This window comes from Simochromis diagramma, unplaced genomic scaffold, assembly GCF_900408965.1.
Source record: "Simochromis diagramma unplaced genomic scaffold, fSimDia1.1 OVJJ01000487.1, whole genome shotgun sequence".
Classification (NCBI taxonomy): Eukaryota; Metazoa; Chordata; class Actinopteri; order Cichliformes; family Cichlidae; genus Simochromis; species Simochromis diagramma.
The window spans coordinates 7,310,511-7,329,439 of record NW_024387305.1 but is presented as its reverse complement, the minus strand read 5'-3'; the positions used below and the strand labels follow the sequence as shown (position 1 = coordinate 7,329,439).

The window sequence follows — 18,929 nt, the reverse complement described above, 5'->3', positions numbered from 1 at the left end:
TCAGGATGGTAAGTGGTGTTGGCTAAAGTTACTTTTAAAAGGTAACTTGTTACATGGTAACAGTTCTGAGAGCTGAAAATAATCTGTTACATTGTTACCAACTGAGAAAGTAACTCATTGGAGTTACTTCTGAACTACCAACAGTTAATGCCCCTTCATGTGTTGGTGGATTTTGTTTTCATCCATCCGTTCTCTTCCGCTTATCCAATTCAGGGTCATGAGGAGCCGATCCCAGCTGCTATAGGGGGAGAGGCAGGGTACTCGCTGGACTGGTTGCAAGTGTATGGCAGGACTAACAAAGAGAAACAGACAACCATTCACACTCACATCTATGGGTATTTAGAATTATGAATGTACCTAACCTGTGGGAGGAAGCCAGAGTACCCAGCGAGAACCCACACAAACGCAAGGAGAACATCCAAACGCCACACAGTGTTGGTGGATTTGAACTCAGGACCTTCTTGCTTTGAGGCAACGGTTTTATTGTTGGGCTAACATACACAGACAGACAACCATTCATACCTATGGCTTGTTTAGAATCACCACTTAATCTAACATACATGTCTTTGGACTGTGGGAGGAGGCCACAGTACCCACAGAGAACCCACACCAACACAACAAGAACATGCAAACTTGACACAGAAGAGCCCGGCAACACAACTTACCACCATGTGGTTGTGTTATTTATCAGTTGCACATAAAGGAGGTTACCATACTGCTTTTGCTTATAGAGCTTTGATGTTGTATCCACAGTGGTGGATTGCTGTTCCTCGACTGAGCACAGTTTGCTCTTTAATGTCATGTTCTTGCCCCTTTGTACAAAAAATTAACAGTAATTGTCTCTCTCTCCCCAAGACGAGGATTATATACTCGGTTGGGGGCATGGACAAAGACAGCTGCAGTCGCCATGGACGAGAAGTCATTCCTGTTATTGTTCTTTGAAGTCCACATGAAGGACATATATTTGGAGTCTCTGTGGATGAGTCCTCACGGTCGTAGAAATTAGTAGGCACCATCTGATGAGGAAAATTTATGTCCCACAGGCCCAAGCAAACCTTGGCAGAGTCATACATGCAAAAATGATTGAAGTTGTAGATGACTCTGTCATTTTTGTCATCTCTTACATGCCGTAAGGTCAAGCAATGGCTGCATCAGTGTACACAGAACGAAACAAGGTTGTTGTTTTTTTCTATTGATCCATCATGCAGAAGACAGAAGAACACAACTCATCGATTAGTAACTAGAATATGAGTACTAAATTTAGTACAATGCATTCCTTTCAAATGTAATGTTACTGCAGTAACACCTCCCTTGAACACTGTTGATAAGTAGCATAGAAGAACTAAACACTGATGCGGTCACGTTCTACATTTACAAGTCAAAAAACTTTGTGTTCCAAGATCCTGAGAAAGAATCTGCAGCAGCGACCAAACGTTGTTGTCCGTACATGTTGTCTTGCTTGGGTGTGGCTGCCTCAGAAAATATTGAACTGTGCTTGTTTTTAGAAACTGGGGAATTTCTCTGCTTTCATCCTAAGACAGCCATAGTCCTTCAGTGTTGTGCCTCACACATACCTTCAGGTCCGCAGTCCATTCCCCAGACGGCTGTGGGAAATGTGGTGAGGCCACTCTAGGTTTGGAAGCCTCCCAGAAACCACAGGGATTAAAAAAAAAACAACCCTCTGTCATGTGATGCAGTCACGTGATTCTTGCGGAACTAGAGTCCAGCGAAGAGGGGAAAGACCGGGCAACAAGTGATTTTCATCAACTTCCTTAATATTATAATCTACAAGAAATTCTAGCACACACAGATTTGATCCTTGTTTAACAGTTCCATGACACTTTCATCTTCTGTCTTTTGCCTCACACTTAAGATTTAACTTGTAAAATATCTAAACTTACCTTTTAAATTTATTTTATCACTGATTTTCATCATCCAAAACAAGTTAAGCCACACTAAGAGTTTACACATGCCTAAATGAACCTCTGAAAGCCACCTGCGTTGCGAGCCCTCAAGCCTGACTGTTTCCCACCCTAAACACTCTGCCTGGCAAAGCTCAGGGCTTAGCCACCATTGTTTACTCTTTACCCACAGAGCCCAGCACCTGTTAGAGATTGAGTTCTACACAACCCAGCTGCAAGCCATTTTCATCTAACACCCAAGAAGATAACTACCCCTGAAGCACAAACGATTAGGCTAATCGGCCCTGATGATGGGAAGGGACTAAGTTGGATGAGAAGGTAGAAAGTTGTGTGAACAAAATGGCTGTCTCTGAAGGAATCTTTCTTTGTCCAAACTAGACAACAGTCTTTTAATGAGGATTGCAGTGGCGCTGTCTTTTCTGGTTTATGTTCCTCATCTCTCGCGTAACTTACTGATGGACCAGCATGGACTCCTTAGTTTAACGAGAATCCACCATAGTGAGGAAATGGATCTAGAGTCAGCAGGAGCCCAGAGCAGCCCTGTGTGATTTTTTTTTTTTTTTTTCTCCTCTCTGTCGCCACTTTGTCCCTCTTCTCCTTTGCTTTTCACACACAGGCAGTTAAGTCAGTTTCCCAATGCTGTGATTCCTCTACCAACATTCTTTGTTCTTGTTTTTTGTTTTTTCCCTTTTCCTTTAAGTTTATTCTCTCTCGCCCGCTTTCTTGCGGGTTGGTTTTGTTGGGTGAGGAGGTCGAGGCTGGGGGTGGAAAACAGAGAAGGGGTGGGAGCGGGGGCTGCATTTCCAGCTTTATGACTAACCACATGTGTTTCTAGGTCTTAGTATTTACATGTTTCTCATGGAAAAGAGGGCGGTGGAAGAGGATGACGGAAGAAGAAAGACAGGCATATGGTTCTTGTTTGTTGAATTAAATTCAGAGCCGGACTGTTTGTTTCCTGCGATGAGCAGAGGGAAGTACGTTGGCCTAATCATCTTCAAATCTGACTTTTCCCCTGGCAATTGATAGTCTTCCTTAATGTGGGATATTTGGATTAGATCATATACATGTATGTATATCTTGTTGAAAGCACCAAAAATTTAGGTTGTCACTGTTGAAAGACATATTTTAGTTTTACTGTGAAGTCAACATGTTTTCTTATCATGAACTCTCATTGCTTCAGTGTCTCTTTTTCGCTCTCTGGCTCAAGTTCAGCGGTTCACACTCCCCTGCTGTAATCCTTTCACTTGCCTTGGGCACCTCAAATTGCTGGCACTGGCCTTGCCATTAAGGAGCCTTCATGAGAACCACACACTTTCCTCCTCTCCTTCTTCCTCTCCTGTGTCTGAGGTGTATCCACACCAGTCGGTGGTGGTCCAGTTGCCTTGTAGGAGAGGTAGTGAGAGTCGGGGCGTGGGAGGCATTACTTTCTCCCTTTGTGCAATTGGCTTGTAATCTGCCGAGGACCAGACTTTACATGCAATGAGATCCTTTAAATCGATTCTGGGAGGTAAAGATCTTGGATGCCTGGTTTCATTTGGAAGTGCAGCCTTGAGCATTCCAGGTGTTAGTGTTGCAAAAGTGTTTGGAAAGCTGGGTAATTTACCCTTTTCGCCTTTACCTACTGCACTTCACCTGTAGCAGTTTATGATTCAAAGTTCAAGATCCTTAAATCAAACCAGATTTCCTTTTTAAGTCGTAACCTCTCTTAACCGTGTGGCTGTTTTGCATCATTTATCAAAATCAATACTTTTATTGCTTTTTATTGAGTTCTCACTTTATCATTGTTAGACATCAAAGCACAAATAACAGTCAACAAAAGTCATCCGTTCTTGATTATGTGGGACTGACACTAAATAATTTCACTACACATGGTTTTGATGTCTGAAAAGCTTTTATTTGTACAAGTGGTTTTCAGATGAAGTGGAAATATGTTTTTGGACCTAGGCAAGAGAAAGTGTTTGTAATTAAGAAATCATTAATATATCCATGAGTGTGTCGGGAGAACTAAAAAAACAAATGTGGTATATTTACTGTTTCAGGAGAGTCTCTTTCTTGAGAGAAGTGGTGATGGGCTTGTTCTGGCACGTATGGCTACGCCTGTCTTTGTTGCCTTTGTTAGTAAAGCTTGTTCAAAAGAGGGCTAACACACTCACAAAAAGGCATATGTTTATTTTTAAGATATTGATGAGAAGCAAAAGCTGTATGATGCATGGCAAAGTTGCAGTCACATTTGTCAGAACTGTATGCATGAAATTATTGCAAAACTTCTAATTTGAAATGAGAATAAAACACAGATTTCACACCTGCTAAAAATATAGTTCTTTAAGCAAGTATTTCATTTTGGCTTCAAAATTTAGACAGTATAAAATTACTACTAGATACTGAAAGGTTTCTGTGTTATCTTTAATGACCAGCAGGTGGCCTCTTTTAATTTTATTCATTTTTACTAATTAGCAGGTATTTGTGCAATGCACATCTACATCCATCCTTTATATACAGTCTTTGGCTGACTATTGTGGGAAAAGCCCTAATAGGTCATTGCCGATTAACAGTACATTGTTTCCAGGTGTAAAATACTTACCGTAATTTGAAAATGATGTACAGTCTACAATCAGTCTACACTCAGTTAAGCTCTAAATCTGCAATCATTTCAACTTGTCAAAGTTTCAGTTTTTGGCAATGACAGTAAAATCTTTTGGACCTGATATGGAACCAACCTGGGACCTATTTCACTAAATTTGCAGCATGAGATGATTCTCCTCATTTTGACACATTCACAAATCAAAACAAACACCAGAAATGCAAAGACCACAGCGCAATCAGTCATTTGTGAACAGTGATTTTCATCCATGCACATGCAATGCTTATTCTGCTGTTTCTAATGATTGTTTTCGGGGAATCTGGCAGGGTTAAACATCTCCGTGCTCACAGCTGAAAGAACGTTTGCATGCAGAAAGATCCATGATGATTGAAAACAGATGATGACATGTCAGGCTAACAAATGTGGTGCCAACAGATGTAAAAGGGGGGAAAAAGAAGAAGAATTTTGAGCTTCTTACTGATAACAGGTGAATGACTTTGCCTTGTTTGAATTAAAGTTGTGAAAATTCATGCAGTGTTGGTTAATAGCAAATATCTCTTCCATTACTTTAACAGAGCTGATGCAGAAAATTTCAAGAACTTTCAAAGTTTCCTCAAGTTGAGTGTCAGAAAAGAATAAAACAGTGCGATGAAGCTGGCTCAAGGGCCACAACTAGAAGGACAAGTGTTACCTCTGATGAGGAGGAGTAAACACCTCAGATTACAGCCCAAATCAGCTTTCCACAGTTAAAGTAGTCGACACATTAACTGTTCAGAGGAGACTATCGGGCCTTTGTGGCTGATACTGCTGCAAAGACACCACTGCTGAGGAAGAACAAAGAAACTGGAGTGGACATCTGTGCCGGGGAAACATGCACTTTGGTCTTTTGGTCTAATTTGAGATTCCATGTTACAGATGCTGTGTCTTTGTGAGACGTGGTGAAGGTTAACTTTTGAATATGTAGAGGAGGAGCTGTGACTGCTGGTTAAGGCCAATTTAAGGCAGCATTTAACCAGTATGGCTTCCACAGCACCGCTTAGGGATGCACAATCCCATCTAGTCTGAGCTTAATGGGACCATCATTAGTTTTCCAGCACTAAATCGCATCTCAAGGCTCTGTAATGGCTATTTGTGTAAGAAGCAGAGTATTGAGGGCTGCATGAGATGACAAGGCCTCCAGGATTACATAGCCTGAATATAAGTGAGATAGTTTGGTCAAGAGTATTAAGTCATTATTATGACTGAAAATAAAAGTACATGTCCAAAATAATACTTTCTTATTTGAACTACAATTTGGGATTATTTAAAATCAATTTGAGAGACTGAAAGAAAAAAGTAATAAATCCTCAAACAGTGATGTGAAAAAATAGAATTTAAAAAGTAAGTGCATCCTGTGATTTAGCGGCGAGTGGAACCACCTTCAGCAGCAACAACTTCAGGTTATTATTTCATCACTTTTACGTTATTGTGCAGGAATTTTGACCCACTCTTCTTTACTACATTGTTTCAGTTCACTGAGGTTTGTGGGCATTCACCTATTTACAGCCCATGCCAGAGGATTTCAAGTTTAGGTCTGGACTTTGACTGGGTCATTGCAACACCTTGTTTCCTTTCATTTTAAGCCATTCTGTTGTACTTTTGGTGGTGTCTATGGGATAATTATCTTGTTGCATGATATCCTGTTATACTTTGATACTGAGTTCATAGTCAATGGCTGCAAGGTGCATAGCTCCTGTGGCTGCAAAGCAAGCCCAAGTGTGTTGATATGCTGTATTTAGAAATCCCAAGTCACCCAAGAGACTTAATCTCTACAGCATGTCTGCCTTTTACCTCCTAGTCTCCTGCTAGCTGGAAGTCCTTCTCCACCGGGAGGTGTTATTCTGCGGCAGGTAAAATTGGACTGTTTCATAGGTGTTGCTTGATCTCTACCTTTGAAATGAGTTAAGTAATCATGCCTGTCCTCCTGTGTTTGTTAGGTGGTTCAGCTGTAACTCAGCAGAGCTGCTTGTCCTCTAGTCAGGACTAGCTGCCCTGTTCTCAGACGTACAGGCATTTAAATAGAATTTGTCTTGCAAACTGAAAAGTTGTCTTTAACTTACTTACTTATTGCTCTAACCTGCACTGTTGGAAGATGTTACTGCAGCCTGAGACATTTCTTTGTGATTCACTTAATTTCTTAAGTTTCCATAGTTAAAAAAGTGGCTTGACTAGCAACTACATTTACACATGAGGACCGAAATGTGCAAAAGTGAGTAACTTCAGTTATTGCAATATTTAATATTCAACAAGTTTGTTCAAGATGCTTGCTTGTCTGGTTGTTATTGTTTAAATGACTCCAGTCACTGGAAAATTACTGTATAAAACAATAGAACTATAAAGGCATGTCAAAACTCAGCCGAACATCAAAGAGACGTGTTCATTCAAAACAGTTCAGCACCAAATGAGTCACAGGCATCTTTCAGGAGGGATGGCCTGCGGTTTGTCGAAATGGGACGCTGAAAAGGCAAACAGATTATTTATTCATGTGTTGATTTGGTGCTTGTTTTTGTCCCTCTTGTCACACTTCCATTTCAAATGTCAAAGGACCTCATTTGGGCTGTGTCAAAATGCACCATGTGGAGACGGGGAAGAAGTTGTCAGTCGCTCTCGTGGATAGAGACGGCATTTTCAGAGGATCCAAGTTTAGCATTAGCCTTAGCTGTAAACTCTTTGGGATCCCTTCATGAATATGGACCGAGTTGAGATTCTATCTATCGCTTGGGATTGTTAGAAGTGCAAAATGAAAGTGAATGAGAGCATGTGCAGCGAACAGAGGTGGGCGGTCATATGCGATGGCGGACGAGCGCAAGCCAGGAAAGATATTCAACAGTGCTTTATTTGCCTGGGTGTAGGCTGATGTAAACAAACACAGAGCTTATGTGAGCTTTTGATCTTGTGAACCGTGAAATCTTCCTGCTGAAAACAGGAAAATTAGGCCTCACTGTAGGGAGGGAGGAGGGGCACAGTGGGCAAAGGCTCATGGGAAAAGATATTTAATCTTGAGTCTGGAGTTCCAAGCTATTAAATGAACTTCCCCCTTCTGACTTAATTTGATACAGCTTAACACTGTTTTCCCAAAATGTTTAACCCGGAGGAACTCATAAGGATGCGTATTGGCAGAATTATTGTTCCCTCATCAAAGTGGTACAGTTGTAATCGAGCCCTTTGTAGTTTAATTGTCTTCATTCAATGGCATGTCCTCGTGGCAAAAGACCATTCAAAAGGGGCAAACTGTGGATAACGCGGCCAATAACCAGGCGATTAGTTCAGTTTCGTGATAGATGGGGCTCATAAAGAGAGATCTCATGGAGCAAAGCTGATTTTCATCAGACGGCCATATTCTCAAACTCAATTTTGTTGACACTGCAGTAGCAGCTCAAGGGCATGGGGGTGGCGTGGGGCAGCTGGGTGATAAAAGGAGATGGAGGGGGGCTACTTGAGAGACAGAAAAGAGGGAATCAGTTGGTTTGCCCATGAGCTGCGCTTTTAATTTTTTCCCCCTCACGTAGCTCCCTGGTAGGATGTGTGAGTATGGTACAGAGGTGAGCACGCTTCCCTCCCTCCCCCCTGGAAAGCTTGTGCCCAAGAGCTATCCATTTGAACTTCAGTGAGAGGCAGCCTTCTTGTGAGGACTTGAAACAGGCATCTTTGGGAGGCTGTTAGAAGTGCCCAGGCATGCCTTCTTTATCTGATGTGATGTGAAGCTCACTTTTGTTTGATGATTTCATACATAGATACAAACTGGTATCCTTGGCTGGAAAAGAGTGAGAAAAGGAGCAGAGAGGGGAAAGGAAGATGGAAAGACAAGACAGGTCTGACATTATAGCTGCACCACACCTGTTACAGAGTGTTGCTGAGCCAAGAGTAGAAGGCAAATAAGATTTAGAGGGAAAGCTCTGCTCCTCCCCCACCAACAGTCACATATGTTGAAAGAATTACTAATCACTATAATCATTTGTCATCTCCATATGGGCCTTGAAATATTCCTTTACTATAGAAATTATACTGTAAAATAGCTGAATACAAATGCTTTGCTTTGTTCAGATCAGGCAGCTGCAAGACTTTGTGAGCTTTATCGATGACCTCCCCATCCAGTGACCGAGCAGGAAGTTTGCTCCCTCTCCGTGGCTTTGTAAGGAAACACTGTGACTTAAAAAGGAAAGGGAAAAGGAAGTGAAAGGTACCCTGTTCTCCACAAACAGCCCAAAACAATCCAGAAGAATTCATTGCTGGGGAGTTTTGTAGCTTCACCAGTCAATAAAACAATTTACTGTGATAAATGAACTCCAGCTTGAACAACAGATCTATGAGTATGAAGGTTTTTCAGACAGTAAAAAGTCAGTTTTTCAATAAACTAAAAAGAAAACACAGCATTTAATAAATCTGGAAAACATTTCTATCATTTGATCACCATGACTTTTCGCTATAGAGAAAAATACCGTGTTGTCCTTAAGAACCAGGAACACACATCTGCATATATGCCATTAATATTTGTTCAATATATGTGAATGGTGATGTCCATGATGCATCATTGGAGTAGTCTGTTGCAAAAATCATAGACTGAAATGATGTCCCATTGTTCCTAAAAATGGAGAAACCCTCTGAGATCTATCGTGTCTGTGGAGGTTCTCAGTCATCCAGGTCATCCAAGCTCTAGACGCCTCTGAGATCTACATTGACACCGGTAACGACTCCAGGCCTAACCCTGTTTCTAACCCTATGTAGTTTTTTCTTCAACAGTTCTCCCAAATCCTGGAAATCAAGGAACAAGTACAATGATTCTAGGTAAGATAAAAACTACTCACATTTTGTTTTCAAAAAAGCCAAAAAGTCACAGTTTTCACATTCTCCAAAATACTGGATTAGAGTTGCTGCCTATTACAAGTTGGACCTCAATGGGTTTAAAATGAGAGATTAATCTCTCTACTGCTATTAAGGAGAAAAGTCTGATTTTTCAGCCTACATAAAAGATTATAATACATCTACATCTATTGTGTGAGCATTCAGTCTTCACATTGTGGTTAGATAGAGTTATGGAAACTTGACTGAAAGTTTGATGTGCCTTTCTCTGTTTCAACATCCATATTTTCCTCTGATACTGAGATGATTTCTCTAGCAAATGTGCGGCAGATGTCTCAACACTCCATGCTGAATACCTAAAATTTCACAGTGCATTTAAGGTTTTTTACGGCCTTTGTCTGCAGCGGTTGCTGTTCAACTTTGCATGATAATATATCAAAGATTTCCCAATCTAAGTTTGTTTGCCTCTTGAAATGCAGTGTTTGTCTGTGCGCTTTGTAAAAATTCCCTTTTGAGAGGAGAAAAAGTAGCCCTGGGATGACAGGCATCATGTTAAAATGGCCAAGTAGCAAAAATGTCACCAAAAAGCGCTTTCTGCGTTACTTTTGATGGAGATCCGCCTTTTAACAAGTTCTGCTTTTAAGCTTGTTTCATATCATAAAGAGAGAGAAAGGGCAGAAGACAGCAGACAAAAGACCCAAACGCAGAGACTTCACTTCTCTCTTGAAGATGTTAAAATTAGTGTCTTAAAAAAAAAATCAAAGGCTCAACATTAAACGCAGAAAGATGCTTGAAATGTCGACACTGCAGTGTTTTAGAAAAAAGGACATAAGATGAGAGATACTTGCAACAGACTTTGGTGTCACTTCAAAGCCTGCGCTTTAAGAAAGTGGGCTAATATAATACTGATAGGAGAATCTTTACCTGGCTCTGCTGACCCCGTCTGAAGCTTCTGACAGCCCAGCCGCACATCTCGGGACAATGCCTTCACACCATGAGGTACGGGAGGAGGCAGGGGGGGATCCGCGAGGGTCTCTGGGTCGAGGGGGCTAGGTTTGACGTGTAACCCCGGAGGTCGTTTTGGTCTCCTGCTTTGTGATGGCCTCTTTCTTTTCTTGTTATGCTTAGAAAAAGATGGCCGCCTTTGAACTCCACAGTAGCTATAGAAACGGCTGGAGTTCCTCCACTTTAGCGCTTGGCTGTCAGTGTCTGACTGGGCTATCGTGATGGGCCAGCATCATTAGAAGCTGCCGCACATAGGACACACATTGACACATTTGCTGAGACAGGGTGTATAAACAAGGCCCCGTGGACGTATGTATGTGCGAGTGTGTTTGTTTTTAGGGGGGTAGGGGGGTCACTTTAATTGGCTTGGCCTACGAACTTACGAGCATCAAAGAACCTATGAGCAACAGAGGCCTGATGTGTTTGGACAACTGAGAACTCACTTTTTCATGTCAGAGATTTAAGACTTTGCCAACAAAATAAAAGTTTCACATCTCTTGTTAGCGTTGAATCATGCTGAATCAGGGACAAAAACCCGTGGCAGCATATCTAAGCCCCCATAGTTTAGCTCTGCTGCCATAGGTGAAAGATCAAAGGTTATCATCTGCTATACAGCACGATTATGACAAACAAGATGAATAAATTCATCCAACATAACTGTAAGTACTTGACATCTTCAGCTTTGTGTTCCTTCGCCAGCCCACTGAATCATAAAACCTTTCTCCTCCTCTAATTTTTTGTAAAGACTTTAATTTTCCAGTTTCTGGAACTTCAAAGAACTGACGATTCGCAAGTCCACATCCCTCTGAGCACTCTGTGAATCTCCATTCTTTCATTTCGACGGCCCCTTCAGTAAATATGTGCAATCGCCCCGCTTTTCAAACAGATTCGTTTCCCATGTATTTATTTTAAATGAATATTATTAGCTGGCCTGGCAAGAAAAGGTTCTTATGCTAATCCACAGGAATCGCAGGCATTTCCATTTAATGCCTACTTATAGGCCATTCTTTAACGACTATTTGCCTCACAGTCTTAGCAAATGAGCTCTGCACCCCAGACTCCACTGCGCTCCTAATTTCATTGGAAAGAAGAAGATTCCCCCCCACCCCCTCCACACACCCCCACCCTCCCCTTTTTACTTTGATCCCAGAATGTGTTTTTGAATTTGCTGGTTGTGTATTCGAACATCAATGGAGCCACGGTTGCAAGTGCTTGCTTTCATTATTTTTCACAGAGATAAAACGAAACAACAGAGGGATGGGAGGGACGTGGTGGGGTGGTGTGTGTGTGTGTTGAGGGGGGGTGCATGATGGGAGGAAATGAGGGAGGGTAGGTGACTGTCCAGGACGAGCATAACATCGCCCGAGAGACTGTGTGAGTGTGTGCGTCAATGTGGAGTTGCATCCTTATCAGATTGTGTACCCTGCTTATTAAAAGCGCTGACCTTCCTGCCAACACTCCTGTTGCCTTCGCTGTACCTCTCCGTCTCTCTTTACAGCCTCATCCTTCTCCCTGAGCAAAGAGACAGAAGTAAGCCATTATCTTACCTATACTGTCAATTTGTCAAACTCGTTCTAACATTTTCCTAGATGGCATATTAAAAATGGAAGTAGCCATCATGCTGTGGCTTTATGATACATTATGTTTTGCCCCATTCTTTTCTAATGAGCAAAGGGTAAAGCTTACTGGGTAGGTATAACACACAGACGCAGATAGCTGCCAATAAGTGCTCAGTAAAGTACACATAAAATAATAGAATTTCACTCATTAATCACATGTATACTATTGACACAATTAACAACACAGATATTTGTCAGAAAATTGTATCAAAAATGATCAAAAGACAGAAATGCAACAAAACCAGCTGAGCAATCAGTTTACTGAAATAAGATACCCATCATCTTCAGCTGCCTATGTAAGAACCTGGCTGTCAGAGTGACCGTGTCCATAATGATGCATGACTTTAAGGTTTGATTACATTTAAAAGAGCAGGGAATTTAGCTACAGGCACCAAAACTGTTTTTGTCCTACGCTGTAAATATGTAATTTAATTTTTGAAGTGTGACACATTTCCATTCTGACATCGAAGTCTGCGGGACTCTTTTTGGTGGGAACCTCGAGTGGCCATTTGAAGAACTACAGTTTCTGGGTATTTTTTTAAGCCACTTTCCAGTCTAGCAAGGCTAAAATTCTCTGAATTTTAGTACCTAAAGGCATAATATTTGAGATGCCCTCTCTGTGTTTGACAGATTTCAACAATTTTTGACCTCCACCTAGAATCCTCTGTCCACCTAGCGTGGCATTCGGCACCATGACTGCAGTGAATCTGGACTGAAGCATGCCCACCAAGGTAAAGGTATAATGAGTGATGGGAGTTCTTTGATTAATCGAAAGCTTTCATCTTCAGTCAAGGCTTCCAGTGGAAGACGGCACTTTCTCCTTTCCTGTTCTTCTTTGTCTCTTGCCTTGATGTTTGATGGAGAAGACGGAGGGAAAAAGACCTTTAATATGGTCCCCATTCGATTACCACTCTCCTCTCTGTGATTCTCACATCATGCATCCTTTCTCTCTGTCTTCATGGTTTCATAATTGGGATGCCATCACTGAACGGCAGGAGCCAATTTTGCCCGTTGTCAGTGTGCGCTAAAAAGTTAGCAAGGCAACCTTTTTGTGTATGCAACAGCTCAAAATCATTACTGCCCGGGCTCATAACAACCCTCTGAGAGAGGCTTTTTGGGGGGCTTTAAGAGCACAGCGAGTCACTAGGAGGCAAAAAACAAAAAAAGATTTGCAAGATTTGTGGTAAAAAAGAAGCAAACTTGAAAGGAAAACAACAAAGAAAGCATTTGTTCTTTCTCTGTGCTTGCACCCTCAGTCGAGGGTTCTAATCTCTCATTGTTTCAGACCCAAACAGAGACAAAGGAGTCGCAGATCAAAACAAATGACTATCAAGCTATCAAACAAGCACCACCCTGCTATGATTCCAAACGCTGACTGCGGGAGAGCGAGAAGAGAGTCAGAGTCAGGCGGGTCGCATATTGTTTCCAGTCACTTTGATGCAGAACTTAAAACGCTGGCAAAAAAAAAAAAATCAAACGTCTGCCATAAAAGAAGGAAAGAGGAAAAGGAGAAGAGGGAGAGAGGGGAGAAGAGAAAGAGGGGGCGATGCGAAACATGCTAACACCGCTTGCATATGTGCACTCGCCTTTGTTTCATTAGTGGTCCGGCTGATAACCTTTATTAAGCCTGATCTGGAATTAAACTCACAGACCAGCGGCGCTTTGAAGCCACTACTGGCTCTTTTCCTGTTTGTGCTGTAAATGCAGGTTGTGGTGTGAAGATAAAGCACTTCTGAAGGATATTAAGACTTGAAAGTCCCTTGGCTATTCACTGGTACATATTTGATGTTGTTCTTTTGCTCCTTGGCTAAATTAGCATATCTCTTTCAAAGCCCCCCACCACCTCCCCCACTGACAAATGTAATCCTCTGCCATCATGTGTTCACTAAAAGTCATAAATGATAGAAGTACATTATGTACGCCACTGACACATCAAAGTATGATAACACGATTAGCTGTGATGACTTGGGTTTGTTTTCTCCCCTCCCCTCCTCTCTCTTTCTTCCTCATCATTGTAATCAGCACCCGTTTGCTCCCTCCTGTATTTTTGTCTCTTTCATTTTAGCGCACATCATAGTCACTGTTTCAAAGTCATCTTACCAGTTGCGATGGGGTGAGACAACCTTTGCCTCAGTGCGTTCACTTTCATTCAGGCTCTCTCTCCAGAAAATCTTGCCACTATCTAATTTTAGTACGAGATTGCATCGTCTCTCTGCGTGACAGCTCTTTCTTATCCCGCTCCTTCCTCTTCCCAAATCGAGTCATGTGCGGCGGGTGATAGGGCAAATGTGCCACACTACTGTAGATGAGCAGTAGTCTGTAAGTTAAACTGCAAGGCACATTCTCTGGCTCATCACAGTGCACACATCAGAACAAAAGACAGTGACAGCCCCATTGTGATCTATTATTTAGCCCCCTCCGTATTTGATCACTAGCGCGTGCCATAGTGATGATCATGCAGATTAGGGCCTGTTTCTTGCAGCCGCCCTGCTAAACTTCTTTGCTTTTATTGTTAAGGAATTTTCATTTTTGCCTCTCTTGGAGGTGTCGATGAGCCAAAGCAGCGATACTTTATATATACCCAAAGAAAGTCTGAAAGTCACTGTAGGCCATCAATAACAAAGCACTGCTTAAGCTGCAAACACACAACAAGAAAAGTTACTGCCAGTTTGCTTATTGGAGCCATGGAATGACCACATTTGGAAGGCAGGACAGAGTGCTTAGCTATCAGCTAACGCTAGCAAGGCTGGTTACCACGCTGCATCCATAAGGTGTACTGTATGAGTGCATCCCAATTCTATAGTGATACTATTAATCGCACAGCAAGCCATTTCATTTATATTACTTATCGATACGGAATCAACGATACTAAGTTCAGGTAGCAGCCACAGACTGTGTATAAAAGATTTGGAGGTGAAATCCCAATGTGAAAGCACATGCTGAATATTTTGTTACCTGTCTTCCTTCTTTACCCTAATTTGACCATAATAATGAAATTAACATAATGTATTCAGTAAGACTTAAAAGTGGCTTAGACCATAAAGTCATCGGCTATTTACTGAGGCCACAGAAAAAGTAGACTAATAGACATTTTCTATAGACTTTTATACAACCGAGTGTTGTTTTGAAACCAAAGGTTTTGCGCCCTGCTGGAGGGTGTAATGCACTTCTGCTCTGGCCTCAGTTTCAGGTCTAGAAGCTGCATTCATCAGTAAATATATCGATATCTGTAACTGTATCTATAACTATCCACCAAAAGAAATTAAGCAAAAGAAGAAACAAAGCAAGGAAAGAAACCTGGAAATATAAGTTGTCTAATACAGCCTTAAATAAGGTTACATCAAATTTGCACTGGTTTTATTTGTTCCTACCACCTGTCCTGTCTAACAGAGGAACAAACTAGAACTTAAAAAAAAAAAAAGTCCTTATCAGTGCCTCTAAACCAGATCTCGGAGTCAGCTTCTGAACAACGCACAGCAACACAAGATGAACTTATTCTTGTATACTTTGAATAGCTTAAATGCTTGCCAATAAAGGAGGGCTTGTAATGTCAGAGCGTACTTGAATGTATCACTAAGACGAATTGGTACAAAATCCTATGTTTGCAGTCATATTACACACAGACACAAACACACACAGCATGAGACATGCTGCTTATTTCAGGATTTGAAAGGACTTTTTCACTCTGTGGTAAAAAGAATGAGCTGATTCCCCACCAAATTAGTCCAGCAACACGTCTTGGAAAGCAGTCAGCATTAATACACAGTGTACACCATTTGTGGTTAATGGTTTGTAGATTCAAAACCACAGTTTAGAAAAAGAGAGGGACTGTTTAAACATTTCCCGTCTCAGTTCCTCCTTTGTCTCTCTTTTGCTGTGTTCCTCCCTTTTATTCTCCCAACTCCTGATGATATCAAGTCACTCGTTATTTAGACATAAACACTGACAAAACAAAGACTGTGAGCTTTTTACTTTGCGCCAAATTAGAAATAAAATCCTTCACTTTAAGCCATTTTGCTTAAATCCAAGTTTGGAAAGCATCTGAATTGCAAAAGAGAATTTGCCTTCATCCCCCCCTCCTCCTTTCAGGCTGACTCCGAGAAAAGAAAGCAGTAATTCAGGTACTTTATTAGGTAAATTATTCCTGAGAGGGCTGAAGGGACACACCAATCAGAGCTAATCTCGTTTGATTCCAAACATGAACGCTGCTCCCTTTAACCTTAACCACTCAGCTGTGCAATTGTTCACTCAGTAGAGAGAGCAACTCTGTACGTAATTAGCGGAAGACCCCTTCATGAATGGAATTAGCATCATCTTTGTACTCTCACCAGGAGTGTAGCCCTAATTATCCATCTGCATGTTCCAAGGGAGGCTATACGCAAGACAGAGGAGGACAATTGTATTCCGGCCCTTCTGGTGGCTCTCGTTTACTGAGTTGTAAAAAAACAAAAAAAGATTTCGAAAGGAGAGACTTTTTGTCCAGTGAAATGAGGGCAAACTCTCGAGTGCTAATTGAAGTGTGACACTGCAGATGGGTCTTGTTAATTTTCCACCACTGGGCCACTCTGTAACCTTAGACATGGGCTTTTAAGCCAGCGAATATGTGTGTTTGTCTAAATGTAGCGATGGTCTGTGTGTGTGTGTTCGATGAGATCATTTTAAGGGGAGAAGAGGGGGCGCCCAGAGATTAAAGTAACAATCCAGTGCTGGGTGCCTGCACAGCGTCCAGCCTCTCCCCTGATTAAAAATGCTAATGTGCCTCTTTTGTGCTTTGATGTAGGACGAACAATGGTGGCGGCACTGGCGGGGGGGATGTTACCATGAGACGATGTAATCCTTTATTTGTCGCCATGCAGTGACACCCAGCTGAGCGCTGTGACAGTCCAAATCAATCATGTCACAGGGAGCCGCCATGAGTCCGCCAGCTAACTATCCCCCCTACTCCTCAACTTCCAAGGCTGCGCAACTCTAATTAGCTTCCCTCTCTCAACATGGTTCAGAAGGGAGGGAACTAAGAAAGATATGAAGAAAGTTCTTCAGCATTGGTGTGAAGTGCAAACATTAAATACACTCACAGGCAGCGCAAACATGAAACACACTATCACTCTATCACACAACAATCAGATGTTTGAGAATAAATGGGAGCATTAGTACAAAATATTTCTGGTTGAGTGCAAAGAGAACAAATGTTCCTTTTAGAAACCAGTTATCTACACGCTCTCAGCTGAGATGATGAGCTAAATGCTATTAAAGCTACATGCAAAAAGCTAGCTATTGAGAGTAAATACATACCTGTGAGCAATCAGAAAGTTAATATATCAGATACATTAGAAGGCAGACACGTGGTTCCTAAATACAATGTCTAAGATGCAGATTATCCCATTAAATTGTTATCAAACTATAACGTGAGTTTGCACTTTTAAGGCCAGTCACAATGGTCACATCAACACTATGCTCAACAGGAAAGGTAGAAACACATAGTTTTAAACATATTTGGGGGGAAAGCACTCTTCTTTCAGGACTAGCATTATGTCTGGACTCCTAATAATCTGTCAGCATACTAGCATTTATGTTAGGTCTGTAGTCTTCGATTCAAATTTTAGTAAAACGGACCACAGGAAAAACACATGAGTAATTTCTAAATTACATAGAGTTACTGGCTATAGCAGTCCCACGCAAACAGGACTAAAAGTTTTTAAATTATTGTAAAAAAAAATCTGAAAAAAAGTATCGATAGCTATGTCTTTTTTTTTTTTAATCATTTGGACAGTGGCTTTTAAAATACATTGCTAAGAAGCCTTCCAAGTTTAAGACTTCCTTGTAATAGCTTTTAGGCAGGTTAAACCCAAAAGCTTAAAACAAAAGTCTTCTTTCAGCTGCTCCCTTTAAGGGTCACTACCTCACCATCTCACCAACTATTACATTAGTGATTTAACCACCGCACAACAAAAGTGCTCTGTTAAGGTCTGCTTTTAATATAGGCCAATACTAAAGAACTGAAAAAAACAAGTTCATATTCAGTGTAGTAAAAGATTTTTCTCCAAAGCCAGTCAAGTCTTTAACATTTCACCACTTCGCTTAACCTAAAAATAACGATATTTGAGCACATTTTATATGAAAAATTTGCCAAATTCTTCACTTCTTCAGTGAAGAAAAACGTGAGGAACATTCACAGAAGCCCCAAATGTAAGTTTTGCACTAAACCCCCATTGACTAAAAACACAAGTTTAATCCCTGATCTACTGCCTGTTTCTACTTGCTACCATATAATTCTCATGTGATATTTGTTGATCTAAATTTTAGTTTTGCAAGTAAATTATGTGCATTTTAAAACTCTCTATAAAAAATAGTACAGGTAAAAAATTATTGAAATATAATAAAGTAAAGAGTAGCTATTGTTGCCTCTTCTGTAATTACAGAACATTGTTTGTGTCACTGTACATGATTTTCAAAAAACATCACATTCCTATTTACCCGCAGACTCCTCCTGAGATACAGTGTCACTGACACTGTCATTCTGACTGTGGATAGAGACTGTTTCACTTTTCAGACGCTCACGTCCACCCATTGTATTGCTCGCTTTCAGAGTTTTGACCAAAATTTCCTGGCATGTTTACCATGTTTACTCTACTTTCATCACACCACGATCAGGATATGACACTGCCGTGACTCTGTTTCAAGACGTCTCCTCAGCTTGAAACCGTCATCGTTGTCACACCCTGGCGATCTGTCGCTCAGCTGCACGCGCACAAAGCTTGAAGATATTCTCTTCAGAGAGAAGTGTGTGCGTGCGTGCGTGTGTGTGTGTGTGTGTGTCTGAGAGACAGAAAAGGGGGTGCTGGGATATGAAGTAGAAGGGCTTTTATCAGCCTCTGAGTTGGAAGTCTTTGAGGGCCTTCTCAGAAGCTCAGCATTTCTTCCATTGTTCTATTTCCATCCCTCGCTTCGCTCCTGTCACATGTA

At 41.3% G+C, this 18,929-nt stretch overlaps 2 long non-coding RNA genes across 3 annotated transcripts; both read left to right on the top strand.

The window, feature by feature from the left end:
• The first annotated feature begins 1,874 nt into the window (after positions 1-1,874).
• LOC120716744 lies at positions 1,875-18,378 on the top strand. 2 transcript variants are annotated; one of them, XR_005692035.1, is made up of 3 exons: positions 1,875-2,240; positions 12,597-12,697; positions 16,747-18,378. It is a non-coding gene; the product is annotated as an uncharacterized LOC120716744 (long non-coding RNA). The 2 variants fall into 2 exon arrangements; XR_005692036.1 differs by lacking the exon at positions 1,875-2,240 and adding an exon at positions 9,268-9,327.
• Positions 4,334-6,566, top strand: LOC120716745. The gene is made up of 2 exons (XR_005692037.1): positions 4,334-4,990; positions 5,079-6,566. It is a non-coding gene; the product is annotated as an uncharacterized LOC120716745 (long non-coding RNA).
• Positions 18,379-18,929: the final 551 nt, after the last annotated feature.